General features: G+C 55.1%; 1 protein-coding gene across 3 annotated transcripts in view; it reads left to right on the top strand.

Annotated features, from left to right (window-relative positions):
* The first annotated feature begins 6,466 nt into the window (after positions 1 to 6,466).
* The window catches only part of BCL9L (BCL9 like), a 31,688-nt gene continuing 10,750 nt past the window's right edge, over positions 6,467 to 27,404 (top strand). Inside the window, exon 1 of one of the 3 annotated variants that reach the window (XM_031960101.1) lies at positions 6,467 to 6,820. The gene's annotated coding sequence lies outside the window, so the exon portion shown is untranslated. Of the gene's footprint in view, positions 6,821 to 15,486; positions 15,632 to 26,190; positions 26,702 to 27,404 lie in introns of those variants that run through there. The other 2 variants (XM_031960102.1, XM_031960099.1) reach the window with 2 other exon arrangements.

Below are 27,404 nucleotides of genomic sequence, written 5' to 3'. Positions count from 1 at the left end.
CTCTTTCTCAACAATTCAATAGTCTAACAATTGCTGGGCTCTGAGGAACATATGAAGTTAATTTGAGACTCAGTTCTGCACCCAAGGAATTTAGAATCTAGTAGGAAGATGAGTCAAATGCAGATGGAAGTAATATACAACAGTATAGGGCAAAGATAGAAGAGAGGTAGATATAAAATGTAATTGTGATAATGAGACCTGAGGAGAAAGGAGGCTTTGTGGAAGTGGGAAGGGGAGGATAAGTCCAGTTTCATGTGTTCAAATCTCACCGAATCTCAGTGTTTGGGACAATCTCAGCGGCTACAGATTACAACCCTTTCATTTTATATATGAGGAAGCTAAGGTCTATGGAGATCAGGAGGCTTAAACAAAGTTCCTAAGGTAGTAAGGAACAAATGTATAATTTGAACCCCAGTCCTCTGGATCTAGACCCAATCCTTATTCTCACTGTATCATGAATTGATTCTTATATCTCTCTTGTTGTTCAATCACTTCACTTTTGTCTGATTCTTTGGGATTTCCTTAGCAGATATATTGGAGTGGTTTGTCATTTCCTTCTTCAGTTCATTTTGCAGATGAGGAAACTGAGGCAAACAGGATTAAATGACTTGCCTGAGGATATAGCTAATAAGTGTCTGAGACTAGATTTGAACTCAGGTCTTCCTGCCTCCTGAAAACCCCAAATGGGGGCACTGCTGAAAAATGACCACATAATAGCAACTTTCTGACTCCAGACCTGGCCCTTTACCACTGTGACACCTAGCTGTCTGTATCCTTAACTGAGTATAAATATGATTGTCTGAAATAGCTACTCCTGGTCATGTCTTCTAAGGCCCAACAGAACAAATCTAATTCTACACAAGACAGTCTTCTGATCTGTGAAGACTGATATCAAGACCTCCCTGCGTCTCTTCTTGTCCAAGCTAAACATCCCGACTTCCTTTAAGAGATCCTCACATTCTATGTTTACAAAGCTTTTTTTCCATCTTGGTCATTATCCAGTTTGTCATCGTCCTCCTTAAAACGTGGCACCAGAAATAACCATGAGAAAAGGCATTTGTTTTATGCTTTACTTGATAATTTTGTAAAACCTCCTCTAAGGCAGGGCTGGTATCTTCCATTTCATTTGTGTCATCCAATGAGACTTAGCCCGATATCTATACTAGGGTATGTACCAGGCTCTACTGGGAACAAGTCTGAGGGTTTAGGAACGAACTGTCTTTGGAAATGTGGGAGTGAACAGGCAGAGAGTGGATTGTCATCTGAGGTCAGCGTTGGTCAGCTCTGGACTTAACTCATTTCTAGTAGAGTCTATAAAGCAGGGGTTCTTAACATGGGATATGGGAATATTTTAAAATATATTATATATATATATAAATATATTCTATAACTATTTAAATATAATTAGTTTCCTTTGTAATCTTATGCATTTTATTTTATACACTTATAAACATTCTGAGAAAGTATCAGAGGCTCTACCAGATTTCACCAGACAAAAGGGATCCATTGCACCAAAAAAGTTAAGAACACTTGGTTTAACACCCAACAACCTTGAGTGATGGGGATCAAATGTTATAATTAATATTTAAGCGCTACGATAAAATTAATTCTTAATAATTATGATCTTCTTCGGGGGAGCTTGAGCCGATTTCATCCGTGTACAGACCTGACGTTGGGGAGCTCCCCTACCAATTCAGCGTCGTCATTTTAGGGTTTTGGGGTGACTCACTGGGAAGAGGTCAGAGGCAGCACTGGAACTCAAGTCTTCCTGACTCTGGCATTGATTCCAGTTCTCTCTCCAACACATTGTCCTCACCCTACAGCTGAGGAAAAATGACCCTCAGGAAAGTGAAATGTGCTGCCCAGAGTCAGGGATCTGGAGGGTGGGGAAGCCGGCCCCGGACCCAGTTTTGTGGACCATCACTCCCCCCAGGCCCAGGACAGCAGGCGGTTTTACTCGCAGGAAGATCCCTTAAGCAGAAAAGCCAGTTTCTGCCACCGACTCCCCACAGCCACGTTTCCCGCTAGAGGAGCTGCTGGGACAGCAGGCATCAGGCTCGGGATTTCTTTCTTCCCCTGCATTTGATCAGCTTCCTCTAGCTCAGCCTACCCCCAGAACCGCCTTTCTCAACTGCAAGCCCGGATCCAGCCACCAGGTGGTGCAAATAGCACCATCTTCCCAACCCCTCCCCTCCCCACACCTGGTGGCAGATGGGCGGGGCCTCACCTGGCTCCCAGGTACATCCTGAAGCGGCCCAGCTAACCCCTTTGTGCCCGGGCTGCGCTGGGATTCCCAGATGAGGTGGGACTAGATTAATCAGGAGGGAGCTGGAGGGGGCAGAGGAGGGAAAGTAGAGAGAGAGGTGAGAAGAGGTTTCTAGGAGGGGCAGAGGAAGCGTTCTGAGCCGTCTGGTCAGATTGTTTAAGGCAGCCCGAGAGCTGGGGGGGTTTGCTGACCCTGCTTTGGAATACCCACAGGCTGGAGTGTGTATGAGGGCCGGGGAGGAAGGAATCCGTGCTTGGGAGGGGGGATGCTGAATGATGAGCCACAAAACCCCATCTTCCTGCTCTGAGCACAGTCTTTGCACCAGCTAATGGTATATCGCAGGGGAGGCGCTCCGTGAAGGGGAGGGGTGGCTGGTATGAGGAGTGAGGAAGGGAAGGCAGGACTGAGCAGGGCGGTCAGAAGAGATGAGTGTGGCCATTGCCTCACCACCCTCCGCAGATGCACCGAGTTAGGGAGCATTTCTGAGGAATTCAAGTCAGCTTACCCCCCTCCCCCTTTATGGCATCAAAGTTCCAGGCAATAAGGTGTTAAAAAGTGGAGGGAGGTGATCGGAGAGTCGGGATGCCTCTAGTCTCTTTCCACCAGAACTGCTAGGGAATCCACCAGGCTAGTATGGAATGAGTTAAGTCTGCCTGCAATCTGTAAGACTGATGCCGAGGTTGGGGGGGGGGGGAGGTTGGGGGTGGAGAGGGAAGGGGAAGTCAGAGCCTCCTGGATTGCTGGGAGACAGCTTCAGGGCCCCCTCTCCTGAGGGGCTGGCTGCCCCTTCCTCCCAGTCCCCACAGGGGCCCTGCCCTCCCTTAAGGTCCCCTTTCTCTCCCTCCCAGCAGCTCAGGCTCCCCCTGGCTTTGTGTCCCCAGGAGGGTGGGCTGCAGGATTTCCAGCCCAGCCCTGGCTGCCTGTTCAGTTTTTCCAAACCCTCCAGTTGGGGAAGGCAGAAGCCCTGTCAGGATAAGAGTCCCTTCCCCCCTACTCAGCAACACCCCCACCCTACTTCCTGCCCCCAACGCCTTCCCCCTACTTCATTCCCATCCCTCTTCTCCAGCGCTCCCCCCCCCCCCACCATTCCTGCTCTAATTGGAGGGGGTCAGCTAGGCTGGCAGAAGAATTCTGGAAAAGGGTTACTAAACCTTGATTCAGTAGACAGCTCCTAGTTCAATACCTGGCACGGTGCCTAACCTCTCTTTCCAGCCTGGCACCCTGGTGTGTATGTGTGTGTGTCTGTGTAAGGGCACAGCCTGGAGTGCTATCCCCTCAGGATAAGGAGGTGGGCAAAGGACTTCGGTTCCCTGGGGATAAAGGGTTTGAAAGAGGGTGGGTGGGGATGAAGAGTAGGAGCTAGCCCTGGGGCGGGCACCAAGCTGGGGCAAAGGGTAACCAGTGTTGGCTCAGTTCTGTCCTGTTGGTCTATTATATAATAATCACCATCTATCAGGAAGCTAGGCAGCAGGCTCTGGGGCAAAGCTAGGACACCTGGGTCCTTTGCCTCTCTGGAGCCCCGGAAGATGTCTTCACACTGGAGTTCTTCCAAAGAAGGGGTGTCATAATAATGATGTGAGCAGGGAAAGGAGATGTTGAGGGGGGAGCCTGAGGAATGGTGGGCAGTCTAGCTGCCACGCTAAGAAACTGGCAAACTGCCCCCCCCCTTTCACTCTGACTGACAGCACCCTGAGCCAATAATAGGAGTTATCACAGGGTTTCGATTTAACCCTTTTCTGATTCCCTGGCTCCGTGGTTTTAAGGAATTGAAGTCCCTCCTGGGGAATAGGTCATCCGGGTGAGACCCTCCCACTCCTTCCATCTGTGTGCCTAGAGCCCAGAGGGAGACTGCCTGGAGGGGAACACAGGTGTCACAGTCTGGCAAACAGGGATGCAAAGGTTCAAAGGAGCTGCTGCTCTGGCCAGCCCCAGCAGAAAATTAATGAAAACTGTGTGTACATGTGTATCGCCTTATGATGAGAGCTCCAGAACCACGGGGCCGAAAAGGACTTTAAGCTATGATGTCACACATGCACTGAGATAGGCAGAAACATAGTGTTGAATACTGACACAGATACACAGTGACACAGTTAGATACACAATGACACATTTGAACACACTGGCATACATGATAACACAACCCATGTTAGCCAGTAGAGGGGGTTACTCCATTCCAGCAATGGGCACTCAGACATCCCCCACTAATCCCTGTCTCTTTTTCTCTGTTTTCTCTCTCTGTGTGCGTCTCTGTCTCTTTTTCTCTCTCACTCTTTCTCTTTTTTTCTGTTTCTCTCACTCACTGTCTCTCTCTCTCTTGTCTCCTTCTCCTCTCTTTTCCTCTTCCCTCCCTCTCTCTTATCTTTTTCTCTCTTCTTCAATCCCCCCTCGATCTTCTCTTTTCTTTCAGCCCATGCTCTTCTTGCTCCATGAGCTTTATTCTGTATCCCAGCCTGGAACCCATAGTACTGGGGAATGAGTCACAGCCCCACCCTGGGGAACAGGCACATGGTTTCATAGACCATGCCAAGGACTCCTATAATATTTACCATCTAGCTTTGTATCACATCATATAATGAACAAGCTCACTGTGCATTAGTAAAGGCCCTTTTCATATACATTAACCCCCCATTTATGCTGTGTGGAACATATGATATAATAAATACGGTAGACCCAACTGTAGGACTGGAGATGGTGAACTTCCTTGGATACTGCAATTTAAAAATCCTCCCTAGACCTCAGCATTTTCTAGGCCCTCTCTCTCCTATCACCAATTAGCTTCTTTCTATTTCCAACTTTAGTCACTATTTCTGTCTCCCAGGTAGGGGCTGAAAACAGTCGAATCCTTCCCTATGCCCCCCAGTTGACGTGTTCTGTCAATCAAAGTACTATACATACTGAACTGCTAAGTTTGTGTCCAGCACTGGGCCACTGGAGAAGGTGAAAGAGAGGCAATTAAAAGTGTGAGCCATCTTTACTGTGCTCAAGGAACTTCTAGGTGAGGAGAAAGCTAAGGATGATACAAAATATTAAAAAATTAAGTGTGAAGTGGATTGGTACTGACTTTTGGAGCTGTTGAAATTTAAATAGGAAGATTGGTGAGAAATGCTGAAGTCTGGGAAAGCTTCGTGTGGGAGGCAGACCTTGAATTGGGCCTTGGAGGAGGTTGGGGCTTGGGAAGTGGAAGGGAGGCAAGGTACAGGAAGAAACTCAAGAATGAGCATGATGTGCTTGAGATAGTGAACTATCACACTGATTAACACTTTGGGGGTAGACTGGGATAGTTTCTGAAAATAATGTTGGCTAAGTGGTGATGCTCATGGTGGTAGCCCACCTCCCTGGGCACAGATGGATGCCTGTGACCCCAAGGAGAATCTTCTCTGCTACATAGCACACCTATTTGGATTTCCCGTTAAGTTCCCTCTCCCTGGGGATCACTGCCCCCTTCTTAGCAAACTGGGGGATGTTGCTTTGGGGGAAGAGATTAGGGAGGGGTTTATTGTCAAAAGCCTCCTTCAGTCCTTGCATGGTTTAGGGTATGGTTCGTGTTTTTCCTCTTCCCCATGTTCCATCCTTTCCAGCTCAGCCCTGTGGAGAAAGGGGGAGGGGAAAGGATGAGGAGAGGAGGAGAGGGAGGAGAAAAGCCCCCTACTATCCCCCTCCCCCTCCCAATCTCTTCCCAGCCAGCTGCCATCCACCTTGGGCGCCTTACCGAGTCAGACCACTGGGAGGCTTGGGGGAGCCGGCCTGGGCGAGAAGGCGAGCGAGATGGTGGAACTCTTATTTTGACAGGGGCCTCTCCGGGCTCTGGTATGAAGGCAGAAGGAGGCAGCCAGAGCCCCGATGCTTATTCAGGCTGGGGAGAGGAGCGGAGAGGAGAGGAGAGGGACCGGGAAAGGAGGAGGAGGAGGAGGAGAAGGAGAAGGGGAGGAGGAGGAGGAGGAGGAGGAGGAAGAAGAGGAGGAGGAGGAAGAAGCGGTGGTGGAGGAGGAAGAGGAGGAGGCGGAGAGAGTCGGAGGAGGCAGCCGGACATGCCCAGGACCCGGTCCCGCAGGACCCCTGCCGGACGCCCGGACGCCAGGGTCCCACCGCTGGCCCAGCACTGGAAAGCTGTGACCAGGACTTTGGGCGTCTGACCGAGCCCCAGGCTCCGCAGCCCGGCGGGGGCACAGCTCTCCCGGCGGATCCCAGAAGAAAGTGAAAGGAGGACGAGCAGAGCCCGGGCGCCGAGCCTCGGGGCCGGAGAGACTGCCCTCACCCCGTCCCTGCCCCGACCCAGGCCGCTCCCGTGCCCCGTCCCCACGACCATGCCCCGGGGCTCGGAGGCCAGAAGCCAGGCTCGGTGCGCCCCGCGGAACGTCCCTTCGGGGCCCGGCCGGTGCTGAGATTCAGGCGCCCGGGATCAAAAAGGGACCAACACCCACCCCCGCCCCGTTCCCACTGGCCCCCACACCGCCGTACTCAAAAGCCAAAAAAGGAGAGAGAAAACCCACCGCCCCGACACTGCTCATGGAGCCTACCCCCGGCCTGCCGTGATTGCCCCGGCCCAAGACCCAGGTAGGAGAGGCGCCGGGGAAGCGGGGTCAGTAGTTGGCCGGGGCTCGGGGAGACCGAGACAGACAGACACGGGGGCAGCGCGGTTGTTGTCTTGCTTGCACCCTGGCGGTGGCCCTCCCGTCTGTTACGGGGCATCTGTGTCCTCCAGCCCCAGACGGAGCGACTAGGCTGCCGCCCTCCTTGGGCCCCCACCAGGCCAGTTGGCAGCTTAGTGGCCTGGCGTGGGGGGAAGTTTGGGAAGGGGGGGTTGTAACCTTAACGCGGAGAACAAGGCCGGCCTGGGGCCAGCCCGAGGGCTGGCTAACCCTGCCCTGGGGGCTTCTGGGAGATGTAGTCTTTCTCCCACCCTCCACCCCCGCCCCAACATACTCTCTCTCTCTTTGTCTCTCTGTCTCTGTCTCTGTCTCTCTCCCTCCTCTCCCCACCTCCTTGCCTCCCTCCCTTCCCTTGGTCTCTTGTGTTATACACCCCACACTCCTATACCTGATGACTAGGAAATCCCTTTGGGAAAATGTATTTGACATGTGCATACCTGGGGCCCTGCCCAACATCTGCAACCTGTGGGGCAGGAGGCGTGTAACCTCCCCCTGCCCGCACTCACAGTTCACATTCTCGCCCTGCCTGGCAGACGTGTGGGACGGTGGTGGAGGTCGGTGCACGGTGAAGTTCCTGTTTCTTATCCCTGCCTGCCCCACTGTCACAGGGGACGTACCCACCGCCCCCCACTCAGGCTCCCCGGGAAGCTGGGCATTGGATGATGGTTGACCAGGCTTAGGGCATGGGACCCCTGGTCATGGTGCCTATCCATGGGCACTGCCTATTCTGGGATACTTGGAATGGCCAATTCTTAGGGAAATCTTTCTTTTCTGTCATGTCTTGGGGTAGAAAGAAGAGTCCTATCCTAGGGGGCAAGAGCTCTCCTTGGGAGTCTGGAAGGTGTCTGTCTCTGTCTATCCTGCTTCCTTCCTTTGGGGTCTCTTCGATGTTCCCACCAGCCCCCTGCTCTCAGACAGCTTGTCAGTCTGGGGCAGGTTTTGAGATGAAGGATTTCAGGTTGGTAGGGAAAGAAATTGGGGGGTGGGAGGAATTTTCTGGGGTATTTCTTACCTTTCTTTTGCCTTCTCTCTATCTCTGGGCTGCTGGTTTTACTCCTTGACTTTATCACAGGCAGTTTGTTCAGTTATCACTGCCAGATGGAGGTCAGAGATCCCTAGGGTGGCTGGACTAGGGCTCCCTCTGCTTTCTCTCTGACTCCATCAGGAGAGCCCTAGGAAGTGGTCTCTGATTTCCTGGACAGAGCCGTCTCCTATGTTGCTGATCAATGCCCCCTAACATACTTAATCAGTGTTTCTAAGGGTGGTACTGGTGTCCAGGATTTGGCGGCTTTTACCACCCTATATCTGGGGGAGAGGATGCTCTAGGCTCTTTGCTCCTGATTCTAGGGATAAGGTGGTAGGAGCCTCTCTGTGTGGCAGGACTGACTGAATTCTCTCCCATGTAGTTGGTCATAAGGATAAAGGTAGGGAGGCAGGGGAAAAGTAGGGAAGGGATAGAGTGCCTCAGGTTCCAGGAAGGAGCCCTTCACTCTCATATGTGGTCCAGCCCCCTGCCCTCAGGTATTCCTGGCTGATTAAAGACTGGCTATCCTTGCCTGGGCTGGCCTCTACGACTTGAATGTGAGATTGCTCTTGGTTTAGAGTGGGGGAGGGGACGGCACAGAGAGTTCTGGGGAAATAGTAGAGGAGGAATAGGGATGCTCAGGGATCTGAAGTGACTCCTGGATCTGGGGTTGTAAGGCGAGGCTGCGGCTGCTCTCTGGTGATTTCTGGACCAAGGATTTCTGTAATGGGGGTATGAGGCTAGGGAATAGGCTCAGGACATCTAGGAGTTAAGATTTTGATGGAGAAATCTGGTGATAAGAAGGAACTCTAGGGTCAAAGAATATGGTGACTAAGGAGGGATCCAGGATTGGGAACCTGAGCATCTTGCTATGGCTCTTCCATGGTTCTAGTTCCTAGTGGCTCCAGGGCCCTGACATCTATAGGCACTCCAGGGCTGAGGAGAACTAGATTGGAGTTCTGGTGTGATTGGGATGGGGAACAGGGTGGGGGAAGGGTGGGGATGGTTCCTCTTCTTCTGAAGCTTCAGAGCCTGTGTCAGTACTGGGCATTATGCCCCTGGGTCTGGGCCTGGAGGGTGGTGGTGATGGCAGGAGCAAAGGCCAGGACGCCTGGCACCTGCTTTAGATTAAAGGAGACGCCACGTAAAGGGGGGCTGCCTGCCAGCAGGCGGAGTGACTGGGATGGAGCTGCATGGAGCCTGTGGAAGGGAGGAAGGGAAGGAGGAAGAAGGGACAAGGCCACGATTTGGGGAGACTGCATAACCCAGAGGCTCAGGGGCTCCTGAAGGGGGGGAGTGTGTGGTTCAGGGACACTTCCCAGTCAGTCCTGGGGAGAGCAAAAGGGAATCTAGGAAGTCACAGATATTAGAGGGCCTGGTGCCACTAAGCATGGTGGGGAAGTTCAGAATAGATGGAGAGACATGGGGCTCTGATAGAGGGGGAAGGAGGAGAACTATTAAAAGGATACCAGGATATTCAGAAGAGTCAGTAGAGCCTGGGACACACTGAGCACTTCCTTCTTGCTCCTAGGTAAGAAAGAACCTCCTTTATTAGTCCCAGCCTCCTGTTCCTCCTCATCCAAAGCCACCTATTAGCATGGAGTGGGGGATGGTTTGCTGTGTGTTTGGAAAGGTTCAGAGTGAGGGGGGGGGGGGGAGAGGAGGGGGGGGGGGAAAGGAGAGAAAGAGAGAGGAAAGGAAGGAGAGACAAAGAGAGAGAGACAGAGAGAGGAAAGAGAGCGAGAGAGACCGAAAAGACAAAGAGATAGAAGAGAGAGACAGAGACAGAGAGACACAGAGAGAGACACAGTGTGTATGTGTGAGAGAGAGACAGAGAGAGAAACAAAGAGAAACAGTCAGAGAGTGTGTGTGTGTGTGTGTGTGAGAGAGAGAGAGAGAGAGAGAGAGACAGAGAAACAGACAGAGACAGAGACACAGTGTGTGTGTGTGACTGACAGAGAGACACAGAGAGATAGAGACACAGTGTGTGTGAGAAACACAGAGAGAAAACAAAGACAGACAGAGACAGAGAGAGACAGTGTGTGTGTGTGAGACAGACTGTGTATGAGACAGAGAGACACAGAGACACAGTGTGTGTGTGAGAGACACAGAGAGAAAACAGAGACAGAGACAGAGAGACAGTGTGTGTGAGAGAGACACAGAGAGAAAACAGAGACAGACAGAGAGACACAGTGTATAGTGTGTAAGAGTAGACGAGAGAGAAGACAGACAGAAGGGAGAAAAGAAGATGACAGAGACAGAGAGACAGGTACAGTGTGTGTGAAGAGACAGAGGAAAACTAGAAGACAGAGACGAGACGTGAGAGAGAGACACAGAGACACAGTGTGTGTGTGAGAGACACAGAGAGAAAACAGAGACAGAGACAGAGACAGACTGTGTATGAGACAGACTGACAGAGAGACACAGAGACAGAGTCACAGTGTATATGTGAGAGACACAGAGAGAAAACAGAGACAGAGAGAGAGACAGACTGACAGAGAGACACAGTGTGTGTGTGAGATAGACAGACTGACAGAGAGACAGAGAGACAGAGACACAGTGTGTGGGTGTGGGTGTGTGAGAGAGAAACAGACAGAGACACAGTGTGTGTGTGAGAGAGACAGAGACAGAAACAGAGACAGAGATAGAGACAGTGTGTGTGTGTGTGTGTGTGGTGCGGTGCAGGAGAGAGAGAGCAGAGACACAGATGGAGGAGGAGGTGTGAGAGAGAACATGACAGAGACACAGTGTGTGTGAGAGACAGACAGAAACAGACAGAGTAGAGACTAGAGCATGTGTGTGTGTGTGTGTGTGTGGGATGTGGTGAGAGAGAGAGAGAGAGAGAGAGAGAGAGAGGGGAGGAGATGAAGTAGGAGAGCGGACACCTGTGCTTGCCCTGAGGAACTCTCTGCCAGCGAAACGGATCCAGGTGGGAGCAGAACCAGAGGGACTCAGAGTCATCTGGGGCCCTGCCTCCCTGCACTGGCCATTCCTTGAGCAGCGCAGACCCAGGAGGATGGGGAGAGGAAGAGGGGATGGACCGGGAGAAGCAGCTGAGGGGGTGCCGGTCCTGCGCCCCAGCAGGGAGCCCCGCTCGCTGCCCAGGAAGTGGGGCTGGTGTCTGGAGACTGGCCCAACTGTGAACCGTGTGCACTCCTGAGCCACTGGCCCTGCCCCTCCCTCCCTGCCACGGCCCCATCCCTGCTAGGCTGCCTATCTCAGGTAGGAGGGGGGTGAAGGGAAGTTCTGGAGAGCTGGTGACGGGGGAGAGATGGAGGGAGGCTGAGAATGGGCGCCGGGACGCGCCGCCAGAGGGCATGGGCGGCCCTAGCTCCTCCGGGGACCCTCCTGCTCCTTCACACCCCTGGGCTCGGCCTGTTGAAGAGCATGGGGCCCTCCCAGGGAAGGAGCTGGGGCCTGGGCGAAGCGCAGGTGATGGAGCCGGGTTCCTGAAGTGCTGAGCTGTCCGTCGGCCGCCCCAGAGCGACTGGGTGCCAGGCCCTGCCTGGAGTAACAGCCTGGAATTTCCTTTGCCGAGTGCCCGTGGCCCCGCCCCCAGGCTGGCCTGACTGACCTCCCCTCCCTTCCTCAAGCTGCCTTTCCTCGGAGGTTGGAGGGAGGGTGGGGGGAAGTTGGGACGGCCTGGAGCTGAGGAGGGGGTGGGGAGAGAGAGGAGGCTGAGACTGTGGGAGGGGAGCCTTTCCAAGGCCTGAGCTGCAGCTGCCCAGCCAGTCCTAGGCCCGAGGGGAGGGGTGGGGAGGCCTGGGCCCGGTGCTTTCTTGTTTCAGACACCAATGAAGCCTCCTTCCCTTCCGCCATGTCTTCTTCTTGGGGGGGTGGGAGGGGGGCCAGCATTCTCCCTCCTCTGTGCCCCAGAGGCCCACCTGGGGTCATCCAGGGAAGGCCACAGAGGGGCGGTGGCAGAGAGGCCGCAGCGTGGGGGGCACTCTTAGGTGCCACAATACAAGGGGACCGACCACCCGAACGCTTGCCAGCGCCCAGCCGGGCAGAGTAGAGGCACAGCACGTTTAGTTTCCTTCAGTTCCTCCCCTCCTTCCTCCGGCTGTGGCTCCCAGGGGCCCAGCCTGCCCTCCCGGTGGCTACTCTCACTTTTCCTATCTCGGGGCCTCTTTGCTCCTTTTGATTTTTCCTCTCCCGCCTGGCCCCTCCCTCCCTGGCCCCTTGCCTTCTGCCCCACCCACCCCCAGCTCAGCCTTTAACCTCGGCTCTCCAGGGGGCTGGCACCCCTCTCCTACCGCCACCCCCTCAATGCGTTCCCCTTCCAAGCGCCGGGTGGTGGGGATGGGCTCAGACTAGCCTCCCGGCTCCTAGACATGCCCCCTGCCTTGGATACTCCCCTCCCCAGCCCCCTTCCCGAGCTGGGAATAGCCCTGAATCCAAGATTTCGAAACCAGGATTGTTTTGAAATCTGTGAGTACTTCTCCCCCCCCCTCCCCATCTCCCACCCCGCCCCCCGTAGGGCTGGGGAGCATTGTCCTCCAATCTGACTTCACTGCTGTGGATTGCAAGGTTGTGTGTGTGTGTGTGAGGGAGAGGGCAGGAGCGGGCGGGCGCATGTGGCTGCTTGTGCACTTCTGAGGGGGACTGTCTGCCTGGGGCGGAGGGGCTGTCGGCCGGTTGTCTGGGAGGGCCTTCGGGCCGGGGTCTCTGCCGCGGGTGGGACTGGGGGTGCCCCCCCATCCGAGGTCTCTGTCTGCAGGGGGAGTTTACTTTGTGTGTGCTCACGTGTGTGTGTCCGGCACATGTGGACTTGGGGGGTTTCAGCGTGGGGTGGGGGTTTCTGAGAGGAGAGAGGGTATCTGTGGATGGTGTGTGGGAGGCTGGTGGCTACCTTGTCACATGTCTCTGGGACACGGAGTTCTCTTGTTCCTGAGAAGGGAAGGTTCCCGGAGCAGGCCTGAGGTGCCCCTAGTCCCCAGTGGGGAGTGGCAAAGTTTGGGGATGGACCGTTCCCAAGGCGACGGTAACAGGGCCTGTTCCTTGGGAGTGTGTCCCTGGCTCAGGCCCTCCCTGGCCCATTCAGGGATTTACAGATGTGAATGCTGGACTCCTTTAGGATGGAACAACCTCAGATCCGTAACCCGCGGGCACCATCGGGGCCTGAAACGCTCCTGGGCCCTCTGAGTCCCAGCCTGGGCAGCGAGAGCGGGGTGCCACGGCTCTCTCACTCACAGACGCCTCAGAATAGTGTTTTTAGAGGATTGAAGAAAATGCTGAATTTCAGCTGGAGGGTTTTACTCATCCAAGTTCACAGACTCAGCCCCCTCTTCCCCTCCCCCCAACTCATTAAGAACTGCCTTAGGGCTAGCTAGCAAGAGTTAATGAGGGGGGTGGAAGGTGGAGGGAGCAGCGAAGGAGGCCATCTCCCTGTGAAAGACTTCCCTGAATTCTAGTGTCTCTCAGCCCTGGAGAGGGGGAAAAGTCCTTGCAGTTTAATCTCATTCCCTCTGGTTACCGTTAGAAAGTAAATCTGCAGAAAATGGGGAGGACTGAAGGTGGGTGGGAACTTCTGCGATAAGGCCCCTTGCATCCATGATGGAGGTGGGGGCGGCTGGGGGAGCACTGGGGCTCAGAGACTAGAACTCTTGTTCCTTTTTGTGGGCTCACCCCTGGGAACTCAGGACAAGCCCCGTAGCCTTATTCATCCTAAAAGCAAGAGGGGAGGAGAGACGGTAGGGAACGGCCGCCCTAAGGATGCTCTGAAGTTGAGGGGAGGCTCCCCTTTCCCAGCTGCGGTGCCTTGGGAGAAGAATTGGTCAGGAAAGGAGAAACCAGAGGCCTAGGAGGAGGGTCCATGTTTTACCCTCCGGTTCTGAGATGCTAGTGTGTATCCTTGCGATCAGCCTTCAGGGCCCGTTCCCAGAGAAGTCCCCCGGTGCTGCTGAGGCTAGCGTTCTGACAAGGGGTGCCAACCTGAGAGACAGTCCCTTTCTCCGAAGCCCCGTCTCCCAGATGGCCTGTGAGAGTCTTTGTCCCTGCTGCCCTCCCTGGGCCTTCTCCCACCCCCTTACTAGAGCCCACTGGGAACACTGCGTCCTTGAAAGGGTTAAGTCTGGTTGGCTGGGACCCTGGTTCCCTTCCCACCCCCCACCCCCAGGACTGGTGCCGGGAGGGGTGGTTAGCAGCTTGCTCTAGTTGGCGTCTCTCCCAGAATGCTTCGGAAAAGAACTCCCCTTTGACCCCCAGTACAAACTGAGCCCAGTCGCCGAGGGGAGGAGGGAGCGCTGCCTGCCCAGCCGCCGGCTCGGCCTTCACCCAGCCCCCTCCCGTCTCAGGCCTGATCCCGCGCCATGTTTCCCCTCCCCACGGCCACTGAAGCCCTGTTAGGGCAACATTCCATCCCTGCCAGCGGGCATCCCAGGGGGCTCTGAGGGGCGTCTCTGGTCAGGTATCTGCCCGCCCTCGGCCCAAGCTCCTTAAGGGGAATGCTGGGAACTGATGCCTCTCCTGGCCCTCCCCAAGGGCCCAGTGCCCTCTCTCCCCCTGCCCCTGCCCTTGGAGGGGTAGGGAGTTTGGAGGGTTTGGCCTGAATTTTGGGGGTTTTTCCCTTGGGGTTTTCTGGAGAGGTTGGACCCGGGGGTTTCCCCGTCCCTGGTAGAGAAAGGATGAGGTTGGTTTTTCTGCCTTTCCCTCTTTGGATGGGGGTGGGGAGGTGGGAGGGGGGGCCCACCTGGAGTTTGAGGGGGAGAAGGGGTTTGTGGGGGAGATTCCCTGGGAGCTGAGGGGGGGGATGTGGGGGGAGAAGGGAGAGTGGGGTTTTGGGTGGGGCCGGGGGGGAGGAAGCCCTGGATTTTTCCCAGGGGAGGGGGTTGTGGGTGGTGGGTGTGGGGCCCCCCCGATCCAACCCTTTGGGGACAAATTCCAGAGGGGTGTGTTCTGGGTGGTGTGTTGTTTTCTTTTGGGGTGTTGAGGTCTGTTTTCTTGAGGCCCCCTTTCAAGGCCCCTGGGCATGGTTTAGGCCCAGGAGGGGGCGGAAGGGGCCCTGGGGGGGGGGGGTGCCGGTCACAGCTTTCCGGTGGGAGGTGGGGGGGTTGCAAGCCCCTGGGGGGGCAAAAGGTTCCCCTGCCGCCCCTCCCTGCCCCGCCCCTGTCTCCTGGCCCGAGCCCAAGCCGGCTGAGTCCAAGCCGGATGGGCCTGCCCTGAACGGGCTGCCCCCTGGCCCCGCCCCACCCCGTTTCCCTCCTTTCCTCCTCCCCTGCTTCCTTACTTAGCAACAGCTCCCTGATTCACAACAAACACTCTTGTGGGCTCCCCGTCTGACTGGGAGAGCTGGAGGGAGCCTGGCAAGGGGGAAGGGGAGGGAGCCGCAGGGAAGCTCCTCTCCCAAGCCGCCCCCCAGCCCAGCGCCGGCTCCCTGGGCCCTGACTGGCCGGAGTGGGAGAGGGGCGGCGGGGCCCGGCCGGGGGTGCCGGGAGGGCCAGCCATGGGCGATGGGCAACGCATGGGCAGCCGCCGGGGAAGGGGCAGGCCGGGCCTGGCATACCTGAGTCCGCCCTGGCCTGACCCTTGACCCGCCCCCACCCCCGGTGGGTGGGGCGGGAGGAAGGGGGAGGAACACCTGGCTCCTCCCTTCCCCCCCTGGTCTCCTTCCCTGAGGAAGCCTACCTGGTGTTGCCCGAGTAACCTCTTCCTGCTCCCCCACCTGAGGCTGAGGTGCGGGAGGCTAAATGAGTAGGTATAAGGGGAAGGGGGCAGGCGCCGGGGACTTTGCCCCCAGAGCGCGGCCCTGCCAGGCCCGTGGGGGGCAGGGAGGGAGGGAATGGGGAGCTCGTTTCGGTTTCTCTCCCCTGGCCCAGTGTCACGGCTGCCGGACGCTTCTGCGGCTGGGGCCGGCTCCGGGCCCCTCCCATCACCTGGCGGGGAAGGGGTTAATGGCTGGCTGGCGTGGGGGAAGGGAAGCCACGACTTCTAGGGAGCCCACGTTTCTGAGGCCGTCCCTCCCACTCCCACCCCGCAGACAGCTTCGCCCCTTCGCGCTGCTCCCGCGGCCGGGGACATCTTTGTTGTCAGGTCCTGGCGCGGCCGTGACCCCCACAGGCCCGAACTCTGGCCCCTCATCCCCGCCTGGGGTGGTTCAGCACTCCCAGAATGCCTTTGGGTGGTGCTTCGGAAGTCCCCAGCTCCTCTGTGACAGACCCCTGAATCAGAAGGGCCGGGAGGGGCCGGGAGTTCAGATGCTGTCCCTCCTCCCGCCCAGGTCTTGGCTACTAAGGAAGCTCTATTGTAGGGAGGTTGAATTGACTGGATTTGAACCCACTTCCTGCCCATGAGGACTCCCTATTGTGCTGGATGCTTTTCTATACTGGCTCTCTTCAGACTTCTAACAGCCGTACTCTTTTGAACAACAACAACAAGAGTGTGGATATGTGGTTTGAGAAAACATTTTTACAAAGATTCCTAAAAAAAATCTCTCCGTTCCTCAGATTCAGAACTTAACAGAAAATCTAAAGTCCGCGGTCCCGTCTCCCACCTGCTGAGCCATTCCGCCCTTCTCTCGGCCCCCAGGAGAGGGCTGGGAAGTGGGTCGGTATAACCGGCCTGGAGCCCGACGAGGGCCGGGCCGGGCACCGAGAGGCCTCCAGGAGAATACTGGGGACGGCGCTTAATAGCTGCCTAACTGTGAACAAGTCCCTCCCTTTCTAGCCTTAGCTTTTCTGGGATAAAGCAGGGGCTGCTTTGCAGGGGTGTGGGGGGAAGGAAGGCTTTGCAAACCTGAGAGGAAGCATAGAAATGGGAGTTATTATCATTAGACCCGAGTCTCCCACCACCGAGTCGTGTGACCTTGTCAGAGTCGACTCATTTTTCTGAAGCCTTGTCATCTCTCGAGTGAGTAGGTTGGTAAGCGACAGGTAAAGTCCCTTCTTGCCCAGGGAGTCCATGTTACGGGAAGGGCAGGGGGTGGGAGGAGGGAGCGACGCGGTGGGGCTCTGCTCCTTTCCAGGAACCGGGACCGCTCACATCCTCCGGGCATCGATCAGCAACTTAGTTTGTATGAAGCAGCTCTGAGCAGCATTGAGTCAGGGGTCAGGGGATGCTTTCCAGCTCCCCCAATCTCCTCGGGGAGGCCCAGGATGAGTAGGATCGGGGGCTAGCCCTGGCAGGGACGTTCCAGAACATGACCCTACAGTCACTCTTTCATGCTCAGGAGTGAAGTTTAGGGCGGTGAGGAAAAACGTGGACTCAAATGAGTGAACAAAGTTGGCATTCTGTGGTGGGATAAAAACTTGTTGAATCCAGATAGAGCTCTAACTAGTGCTGGAGGTAGAAGGAAAGGGAAGGAGAGGGCCCTGGCAATGGCTGGAAGGAGCTACGGAGTTTTCCAAAGAGTTATAGTATAAAGCACAGATATCTGCGCTCAAACCTTGGTTCGAATCCCAGGCCTGACGCTGAGCAGATGCTTAATGTTAGTTCAGTGTTTAACACGGTATCTGGCATACAGTTAGTGCTTAATAAATGTTTATTGATCGCTCGGTTAATTTCTGAGTCTGTTTTCTGTAAAATAGTTATAGTATCTGTACCACCAATCTTATAGGGAAAGTGTAAGGAGCAAATAAAATAAGAATGTCTCAGTTAAATGTGGAGTGCTTTAGAAATTGCAATGTAGAAAGAGCCTGCAGAATTGGAGAATGTTGGACCGCAGCTTGTCTCTTCCAGTTCTGAATCCCACGACTCTTTGTGGGATTCTGGATCCTCCAGGATGGTGCTTTTTGGGCTCTGGAGGGTGGGTCACTCAAGGTGAGGTGAACGAGGTGGAGACAGGTGGTGGGCCTTGGCGCTCTGAGCCCCTCCCCCTGCTAGGACTTGGTGTCCCTGTTTCAGGATTAAGCTGATTAGGCTGTGGCGGAAGCGCCCAGGATGCCAGGACACCTGGGTCTGCTGTCCAAGACTAGGCCCTGCCCTTGCTCTCTCTGGCAGATTCCCTAAGAGTGGCTTAGAGACCCCTGGGTTCACAACCAGCCTTGGAGGCCAGAGGGGAGCTCTTTCCCCCCTCCGGGCCCTCCCTAACCTTAAGGTCCTATGGGGTTGGAATGAGAGTGGACACCGAGATCTGGCCTGGTGCCCGGGACTTGGCTCGCCTCCTGCTGACCACTGCTCCCTGCTGGGCTGGTCATGCCCATCTGTGCTTGTCTCCCAAGGCTCTCTCACCGGGCAGGCGAGGGCTATTTTTGGGAACCGGCTGGGGCACTGGGGCTGGTTTCAGATGTTCCAATGTTAGCAGGAGAAAATGGGAACAGATGGCTAGAGGGTTCATATCATCATCAACCCTGGAGCAGTTTATTTATAGGACCTTATTAACCCTTGGGGGGGCTGGCTGGAGCCACCCTGAAACACACAGGGTTCTGGTTCCAGGAGATCAGGTCTGCCCCCAGCTTTCTCCTCCTCCCACTTTCCCACCCAAACTTCCTCAGGCCACATCGTTTCTCCCTCCATCCACCCGGGCCCTGCTCTCATCTCAGTAGCCACCATCTCCAAAGGGCCGCAGGAAGTGTGAAAGAAACAGCAAAGAACGATTTCTTGCTGCCCAGCACTGAGGAGGGGGAAGGGGCTGATCCAGGAGATTCAGGGGAATCACCAAAATGGTGGCTAGTGGCTGGGGGAGTAGTAGTCATTGGCCAAAGAAGTAAAGGCAGTCGGGATACCTAGTGGAGGTGTGAACCTTTGGGAAAAGATATGTTAGACTTGCCTGCCCTTTATCCCCTGCGGCAGACGGAGATTCAACAAAATAGGCAAATGTTATGGAGTCAGGAGACCCGAGTTCCAACCCTGCCACTCGGCCATATGTCCCCGGCCAATCCACCAAACCTCCCGGAGGACAGTTTCTCTACTGGGAAGTGGGACTCCCACGTGCAATGTTTCGTAGAGTGGTGAGACAGCGATTTACTTTAACCAGAAAATGCTCCATGGACATGAGTGGCTGTTAGTGCAAAAGAACTGGAATCGTGGAGTTCTGAGTTCAGTTCCAGCCTCAGACACTTACTAGCTGTGTGGTTCTGGCCAAGTCACCTGACCTCTGTCTGCCTCGGTTACCTCCGCTTTAAAATGGGGATAAAAGCCTCCTTCTTCCCAGGGTGGTTGTGAGGATCAAGCGAGGGCATGTTTGTGAAGGACTTACCACGGGGCCTGGTACAGAATGGGTGCTGTGTAAATATTAGCTGTCGGTGTCAGCATCATGCTCATCGTTATATAAATCACGTCTTGACACACATGTGTTTCACAGGCACCTCATTACTGCCCAAATAGGCTGTCTACACTTTAATAGCTTGATGACAGCCCGAGTATAATGTTAGGGAAAGTATTAGCACCTGCCAGTGCGCCAGACCCGCAGGGTGGGTACTAGGTACCCGAATCCCACCCTGAATCCTTCAGGCGCTGCTGGCTGGGCCAGCCCAGGTGTGGGGTAGGTGGAGGAGAAAAGACCCTGCTACTGGGTTAGTGGCACAGGATCCTAGCTGGAGGGGCCCTAATAGCTATCTTGCCCAATACCCACATTATTTAGAGAGGAACTGCAAGCCCAGAAAACTTAAGGGATTCATCCAAAGTTACAGAGGAAGCAAGAGAGGAGATGGGATTTGAAGTTAAGTTCTCTGACCCCAAATCTCTGCATTCTTTTCCCCGCCTCTATCATGATAGAATTCCTACATCCTAGAGCAGGGGTCCTCAGACTTTTTAAATAGGGGGCCAGTTCATGGTCCCTCAGACTGTTGGAGGGCCAGACTATAGTAAAAACAAAAACTTTGTTTTGTGGGCCTTTAAATAAAGAAACTTCATAGCTGGTGAGGGGGGATGATCGTCCTCAGCTGCCGCATCTGGTTCGCGGCCGTAGTTTGAGGACCCCTGCTGTAGGACCTAGAGCCTGGCAGTTTTGTGCTTTGTGAGCCAGTTGGTGTTATACGTTGGGATGGTGACATCCTTTGAAAATTCCAGCTTCTTTCTCAAGCATACTAATGGCAAGAGAGACAGACGTCCGTGATTAGGCATGAAGGATATTGGGGAATCCTTGGGGCCAAGAACCACTTGATAACAGCTGAGTCTATGCAGGAGAGTTTCAGAAAGAGTGAGGACTTAGCTTGAGTAAAGATGGCAAATGGTAGGAAGAAGGAAGATAAGAGATGGTCTTCTGGTTCGTGGATTTCTTCATAGGAGATATTTTCCCTCCTGGGAATTTAGGAAGGGCACAGAATGTGAAGTTGCTGAAGTGGGCAGAGTTGGGGGAGAGGCGGGCATTAGGGTCAGTGGCCCCTGAGTCCCTAAAAGCTTTTCCTGCCTGAAGTTTTCCAGGATTTCCTGTCCTCCTTATAAAAGATGCTTGGGTCTCCATCCTGCTCCACTCTCTTTCTGTCCCAGGCCACATGCCTCCTCCCCTGAGGGAAGGTTCATGGCAGTCTAGGTGCCAGTGTGTGAGGAGAAGCAGGTCCCTGTGGGGACCCCGATGCTCGGCTCTGAGATGTGGTGGGGGGGTAGGCCATCAGGACCGGCAGGGCACACTCCCCCTCCTGGGTACTACCTGAGGAAAGAGCGGGTGTCGGGGGAGATTCTGGCCATGGCGGGCAGCCTATGCCAACGGTCTGCCCGAACTCCTCTCCTCCCACAATGGCTCCATTGTTCCAAGCAGGCAAGCAGCTTGAAGAAGGCTCCTTGGCCATCCCCCCCATCCCCAAACCAGGGCAAGCTTAACCCTTGAAAGGCTAGGACCTGGGGAGGAGCGCCAAGGAGAGAGCTTCTGCTCTTGCCTCAGCTTCCTTTCCTAGGAGTGTGAGCTGGTGGGGCTGTCAGCATCGCTACCTTCCCACCGGGAGAGCTACTTGGCCTTCTTCCTTGTCCCTTGAGTAGCAGGGCTGGGTAGCCGGGTCGGGCCTTCTTGCCTTCCCCAGGACCTTTCCTTCTGCTCTAGATTAGGGAGCTGCTGCTACGGCGTGGGGGCATTCTCGTCTCCCCACCTCACCACTCTCTTGGCAAAGGTGCCACAGGCAGGAAGTGCCAGGGGGCATTCGGGTGGGGGCCAGATATATTTGGGTGGTTGGGCATTCATTCCAGCTACCACTGCCTGCCCTACTGGATCTTGAGCTCCCTTCCTTCCTGTGTAACCAGAGCTGGGCTGGGCCTAGCTCAGAATTTCGGTGGATTTAAAGGGACAGGGCCACTTTTTGCCAGCCCCTTTCCCCACCCTAGGCTGGAGGAAGTCCCTGTGTCTCTTTCCCTTCTCCCCCATCGCCCTTCTGCCCCCTCCACTCACCCAAAGGTGGGGAGAAGACTGGTGCCAGGGCGCATGGTCAACCTGCTTAGGCCTCAGTGGGGAGAAAGGAGGGGCTTCTGGGCTCCCACGGCCTCCCTTAGCCCAGCCAGCCCCTCCCCCAACCCTAGGCCCCCTGTCTCCTCCAGCTCCCCGGTCCCAGAGCCTTTGGGCGGGTGGGATGGGCGGGGGTGGGCTGTGGTTTCCTGTGTTGGTTGTTTGTGCCTGGCCCCAAGTGCCCGCTGTACCCGGCTCCCCCTGGGTTTCCTGCCTTGTCTTGTTTCCTTGTCCCGTCCCGTCCCCCTCCCCACCCCCACCCTTCCCTTACCGAGCCCCGGGGGAGAGAATCTGCAGGGATTGGGACGGTGGCTTTGGGGGGTCCCTGAGAAGAGAAGCTGCGGGCCCCATCCCTCTCATACAGGGGACTCCCCGGTGGCCCCGAGGGTCTCCCTGGGCCCCCTAGCTTCTGGCTTATTCAACATGACTGGAAGCACTACTGCAGCCTAACTGGCGGAGGTGGGGAGGTGATTTCTAGGTAATCCCAAGCGCTTCTTGCCCTTCTGAATGGGTGGCTGGTGTTGGTGGTTGGGACAGCCCGGGAACTTCCCCTGACCGCCTCCTCCCCGTCCTCCCAGCCTAGGGAGGAATTTCCATGGCCCACCTGGGACCCCTCTGAGCTGTGCTTTGCCCCTCATGGTCAGGAACCTGGGTCTTCCCATGGAAATGACCTCATTTGCATGGCTTTGCATGGTGTAGGAAGGGAGTGATGCTGGGAAGTGGGAGAAGGGGAAGGCCCCGGGGGCCTGGAAGTCCCCAGGCAGAGGTTCCTGGGTCCCAAGCGAGCCAGGCCCCCCAGCGGAGTTTCCTGCTGTGCCAGCTGCCCTTTGACCCCCCCACCCCCTGCCTGAGTCATCACCTGCTCTGGGAGAAGAAGTGACCTCTTGCTTTGGGGCTCTGATGGGACACTCAGAATCCTGGGGGAGCTTGTGCCCGGCAGCCGCCGCCGGGGCTTTGGTGGTGGTGGTGGCTGCCGCTCCCCCTCCCCATCAGGGGGCCCTCCTCTCTGTCCTGGGACCCAATTTCCTCCCTTAATTACAGACCTTCCCACCTGGGGAACACAGAGCCGGGACTGGCTCTCAGGGGTTCTGGGAACTTCTGCTTTGTTTGTCACCCTATGCGTTGTATTTTGTGAAGTTACAAAAAATCCGAGAAGGGGACACAGACTTCACCAAAAGGCCCCCAAAGGGTAAAGATTTCTGCTCTAGTGGGTTTGGTTCTTGCTTGACCAGGGTCTGGGCAGGAGGCTGAATACAATCGGAATCATCATAACGATCGCTGGCAGTTGTTTTGCTCTCCTTTTGCCCCCCACCCCTGTGAGGCCGGGGTTGCCCTTTGCAAAGGACCCACGGGTGGAGAGGAGTTTGGTGCCTGGGCTGTGTGCTCACAGCTAGCACCGTGTTCCTGTTCGGTCCTTCCTGATCAGGTCCGGCACTGTGCTCACGGCATCGAGCTGCCTCCAACGCTTGCCTGGAGCATCCCCGCAACTCTTATTTATCCTTAGAAAGGAGGTGGCTAGTCACCAAAGGGGGGGGCACGACAGCTCCATCCGGTGGTCATCTTGCCACCTAATAGGGCAAACGGGCAGGACAATTTCCATGGGATCCAAAAAACAGACTTGAGTCATTCATTCAACCCAGCAAACACTTATTAAGCACCTACTCTGTGCTAGGCCCGGTGCTAAACTCTGGGGATACAGAAAGAGGCAAAAGGCATTTTCCTTTCCTCAAGGAGAGACATCATGCAAACCCCCCCCCCCCCCCCCCACCCCCCCCCCCCCCCCCCCCCCCCCACACACACACACACACACAGAGCAAGTTTTATAAAAGATCATTAGAAAATCCTGAACAGAGGGCTTGGGGAAGGCTTCCTGAAAAAGGTGGGATTTTGATTAATGGAGGCCAAGAAGGTCAGTAGTTGGGGTGGAGCTTTCCAGGCATGGAGAGGGGGGATAACCAAAGAGAATGTTTGGAGCTATTCCTCACCTTTTAATAAGAAAGCTTTAGACCAGAGAGAGGTTAGGCAACTTGGCCAAACTTTATTTTTTTGTTTCTTTAAAAAAATTTTTTTGGATAGTATTTTATTTTCCAAATACAGGTACAGAGTTTTCAACATTCATTTTGTTTTCTTTAATAAAAGCTTTTTATTTTTCAAAGTACATGAAAAGATAGTTTTCATCTTTCACCCTTGCAAAGCCTTGTGTTCCAAATTTTTCCCTCCTTCCTTCCCCCTCTCCCCTAGACAGCAAGTAATCCAATATAGGTTAAATATGTACAATTCTTCTAAATATATTTCCACACTTAGAATGCTGCACAAGAAAAATCAGATCAAAAGGAGAAAAAAATGAGAAAGAAAAAAACAAGCAACCAAACAACCAACAGAAAAGGTGACAATATTATGTTGTGAGCCACATTCAGTTCCCATAATCCTCTCTGGATGCAGATGGCTCTCTCCATCACAAGTCTATTGGAATTGCCCTGAATCACCACATTTCAACGTTTGTTTTTGTAAGACTTTGCATTCCAAGTTTTTCCTCCTCCCTTCCTTGCCTCCCCTTCCTCAAGACACCAAGTAATCTCATATAGGTTAAGTATGTGCAATTCTTTAAAACATATTTCTATATTTGTCATGTTGTACAAGAAAAATTAGACCAAAAGGGGGAAAAAAAAACACACAAGAGAAACAAAAAGCGAAAATACTATGCTTTGATCCAGAATCAGTCTCCATAGTTCTTTCTCTGGATGCAAATGGCATTTTCCATCCCAAGTCTATTGGAATTTTGGCCAAATTTTAAACTCGGGTCTTTGGACTAAAAATTCACTGATGTTTTCTTGACATCACAGTGTTACCTTTAACCCTTTGACTAACAGGCTATCATGAGGATCTAGACACTGGGCTAGCTGTAGCACTTTGGAAGGGATGCTCTCTCCTCCGATTCTCATGAGTTCAGGGAAAGGTAGATAGACCACTGTTTTTTGTTGTCTTTCTCACCACTCTTCTGCCTTGTTCCTCTAGTGAATCTGAATATTTTCCTCTTTATGTACACATATTGGCTCCCTTCCTCCTTGTTGAGGCAGTGCTTCTCTTCCTAGGGTATCTGATTCCCTTGCTTTCTTCCCCCACCTATCCAACCTCTTAGGCCCTGGAGTGGAAGAGTCTTCCCACTTAGACAGCCAGGTTCAGACCGTTGTGGTTGGGCTAGCACCCCTCATTGCTTCACCTCATTGCTCACCCCGTATGTTAGGGCTGGGATGGGTGGGCCTTGGGAGCCAGAAGGGGAGGGGATGGGCTCCTGGAGAAGGCAGAGAAGGGAAGGGGAGGGGAGACAGAAAAGTTCTGACTCATCTGCTCTTGAATCAACTTGCCTGATGACCGGGTGGAGGTGAGGAGGAGGAGGAGGAGGAGGGTAGAGCTTGGGAAGAGGGGCTGGGGCTACAACTTCAGGCTTTGTCTAGAAGAGGGCTTGGAGAGTGTTTGAGAAGGACACAGCTTCTCAGCTCCTCTGTATTTTTATTTTTTGGTTGGCTGGTTAGAGGGTGGGGGAACGATTCTCCATCAGTTACATAGCCCTCTAGTTCAGTTTTCTCATTCCTAGTCTTGGAGGTCTTGTCTCGGGGCCCTGAATGGCATTCTCACGCTGAAGGTGTGGTGGTTAGTAAGCTACTAGAGAGGGGAAATGGGAGTGCCCTGTGCAGATGGCATGGGTTCCAGCTATGACTCTCGCGCACTCCTGAGATGAGGGTAGAAGTGAGGAGAATCTGCGTGACACGTTCAGTGGGGGAGCGGAACAAAGGTGCTCTTTCTGAAAGGCAGCCTCAGGGGAGGCGGGGTGGTGTGGGGTAGGGGTCCGCAGACTTGGTTTCCTGGGTTTGCTTCAAACTTGAGCAGCAAGTCCTTCTGCTAATGGAGAGTATGGTGGAAACAAGGGCCCTGGGGTTTTCTGAGATCCTCAAACGGGTGAGAACCAGAAGCGAGACCAGAGGATGAGTTTCAGATGGTCTGCTGTCCCACCTTTGAACCTGCCACTCTGCCTGGCTCCTAGTAACTACTTCCTAAATAAGTGTTGTTTGATTCTTTCTGAAGCTAAGGGCCATCCCTTTGAGCTTTAAGACAACGGATTCTGCCTCTGGAAAAACACTCCCCTAGGAAGTCATTGAGCACGTTTTGGGGGCATCTGTCCAGGAGGCTGAGGCTCCATTTGTGTGTATTGGGAGAAAGTCGAGGTGACCCTTGGTCTGGCCCCCGCCTGTGGAAGGAGGGTCTCCCTCGGTCAGCTCCTGGAGACCTCTGACTAATGGCCTCCTTCAGAGCGAGTGGGAGGAAGCCTGGGGACCTGTCAGGGTTTCTGAAGTCCCATGGGCCTCCCTCCCAGCATCTCTCCCTGTGGGTACGTGAGAACGGCTCCCCCCGTGTCCGGGCCTGCCCCTCCGGGTCGGGCCAGGGCCCCCGGTGTCTGCGGCCGGCCTGGGTCTGCGCGCCCGCCGTGTGCGGGTCTGTCCCCGGAGTGTCTCCGGGTGCTGTGTGCGTGCCCACGTGCCGCCTGCGGCCTGAGGAATTGTGCTGCAGTCCTGTCAGTCTCCCTGTGCGCGGCTCCGCTCTCGGTTCTAGCTCCGCCGGTGGGGGGAAGGGAGGGAGGGAGGGGAGGGGAGGCTCCTGCATTCTTGCGGTTGGGGAGGAATCCGAGCCAACATTGCTGGTCTCCAGTGGAGCCCAGCTGCAGCCCCGGGGCCCCGCCAGGCCCGGACTCTCTGCCGGCACAGGCCTGCTGGGGATGGGCGAGGGCCAGGCCGTGGGCTTGGGGGGCCGGCGGGGGCTGTTCGCCCCAGCCCGGCACCGAGGGGGATACAGCCAGGCCTGAGAGCAGGAAATATGACGGATCATTGGATCACTCACTGGGAGGGAGGGACGGCCTATCCCAGCCGCTTTTGCAGACAGGAAGCTGCCCTGGGGGGCCAGGTCATTTATCTGAGGGCATTCGGCCTTATTCAAACTCAGGGCCACCGACTACAAAGCCCTGCGCCTCTTTCCTTCCAACCTGTTGCCTTCCTTGCCTCCGGTGTTAACTTCTCCAGGGATTTTTTTTTTGGAGACGATAAACTCTCTGAAGGCAGGGGCTTCCACTCCTCGGAATGGGTTGGGGTGGAGGGGCTGCCGCGGCCTTTTACTTGTAAATCCTGATGAATATGGCCATAATTAAGACCCCTCCCCCAACTCTTCCTGCCTCCTGTTCCCTCCCCACCTAGTTCCCAGGGGCTTCTGGGCTGTGGAAGCCACTGGCCTTAACTTTACCGGAGATTTCCTTTTTATTAGCTCCCCGGGTCACCTGGCCTTCTGGCCGCTGGGCCAGACATGGGAAACTACCAGGTCGTAGGAGCTAATGAGATGGCGTGAGAGGGGACCTCAGCTAAGGAGAATAATACCTATACCTGTGGGTACCTCAGAGAAGCACAGAGGTGGGTCCAGATCGGGAAGGGGAAGGGGAGATAGCCTTGGGCTGCCAAAGAACTAAGAAGTCTTAGCGTTTCGGACCCTGGAGGACCCCTGGGTTACCTGTAGGATGTGTTGGGGGTGGGGGGCCCCGAGAAAGAGGGAAGCTCTTTTCTCATCGTTGGGACCAGCAGTCTGGCTGCATTAACCCAGAGGACCCAGGGAAGCAGAGGGAGGTTCGGATCAGATAACGTCCGCGTCTTGTGGGCACTTGATGCTGGCCGTCTGCAGTGGGGTCCCCCCTCCCCCTCAGTTCTCCTGCTTGGCTCTCTTCTGAAGCCCCGGGCTCTGTAGCACGGGCTGAGAAAAGACTGCCCTCCCCCCGTGTGCCAGACAGTGCTTGTGCGGTCTAGCTAAGGGGCATCCTGCTAGCGGGTGGGCACCTGCCTCCTCCCCCTCCCCGGGAGAGGCAGGCAGACGGGCCAGGCGGCGGCGGCGGCACAGGCAGTGGCGGCTATAGCCGCCAGCAGCAGCAGCAGCAGGAGGACAGCAGAGCTGAAATAAATCTGAGCTGGTGTGGAATGAGGGGGGATAAATATCCTCTCCCCGTGATGTGATCTTTCCAGCGGCTATTAATAGGTCTCCGGGGAGAGGGATGGGGAGGGGGGGAGGCTGGTGGGGGAGTGGGGATGGGGCTTAAAGGGCCCACAGCCCTGGCTGCAGGAATCC

This window comes from Sarcophilus harrisii, chromosome 3, assembly GCF_902635505.1.
Source record: "Sarcophilus harrisii chromosome 3, mSarHar1.11, whole genome shotgun sequence".
Lineage (NCBI taxonomy): Eukaryota > Metazoa > Chordata > Mammalia > Dasyuromorphia > Dasyuridae > Sarcophilus > Sarcophilus harrisii.
The sequence above is the reverse complement of the archived record's forward strand: the minus strand, read 5'-3'. Positions and strand labels throughout refer to the sequence as shown.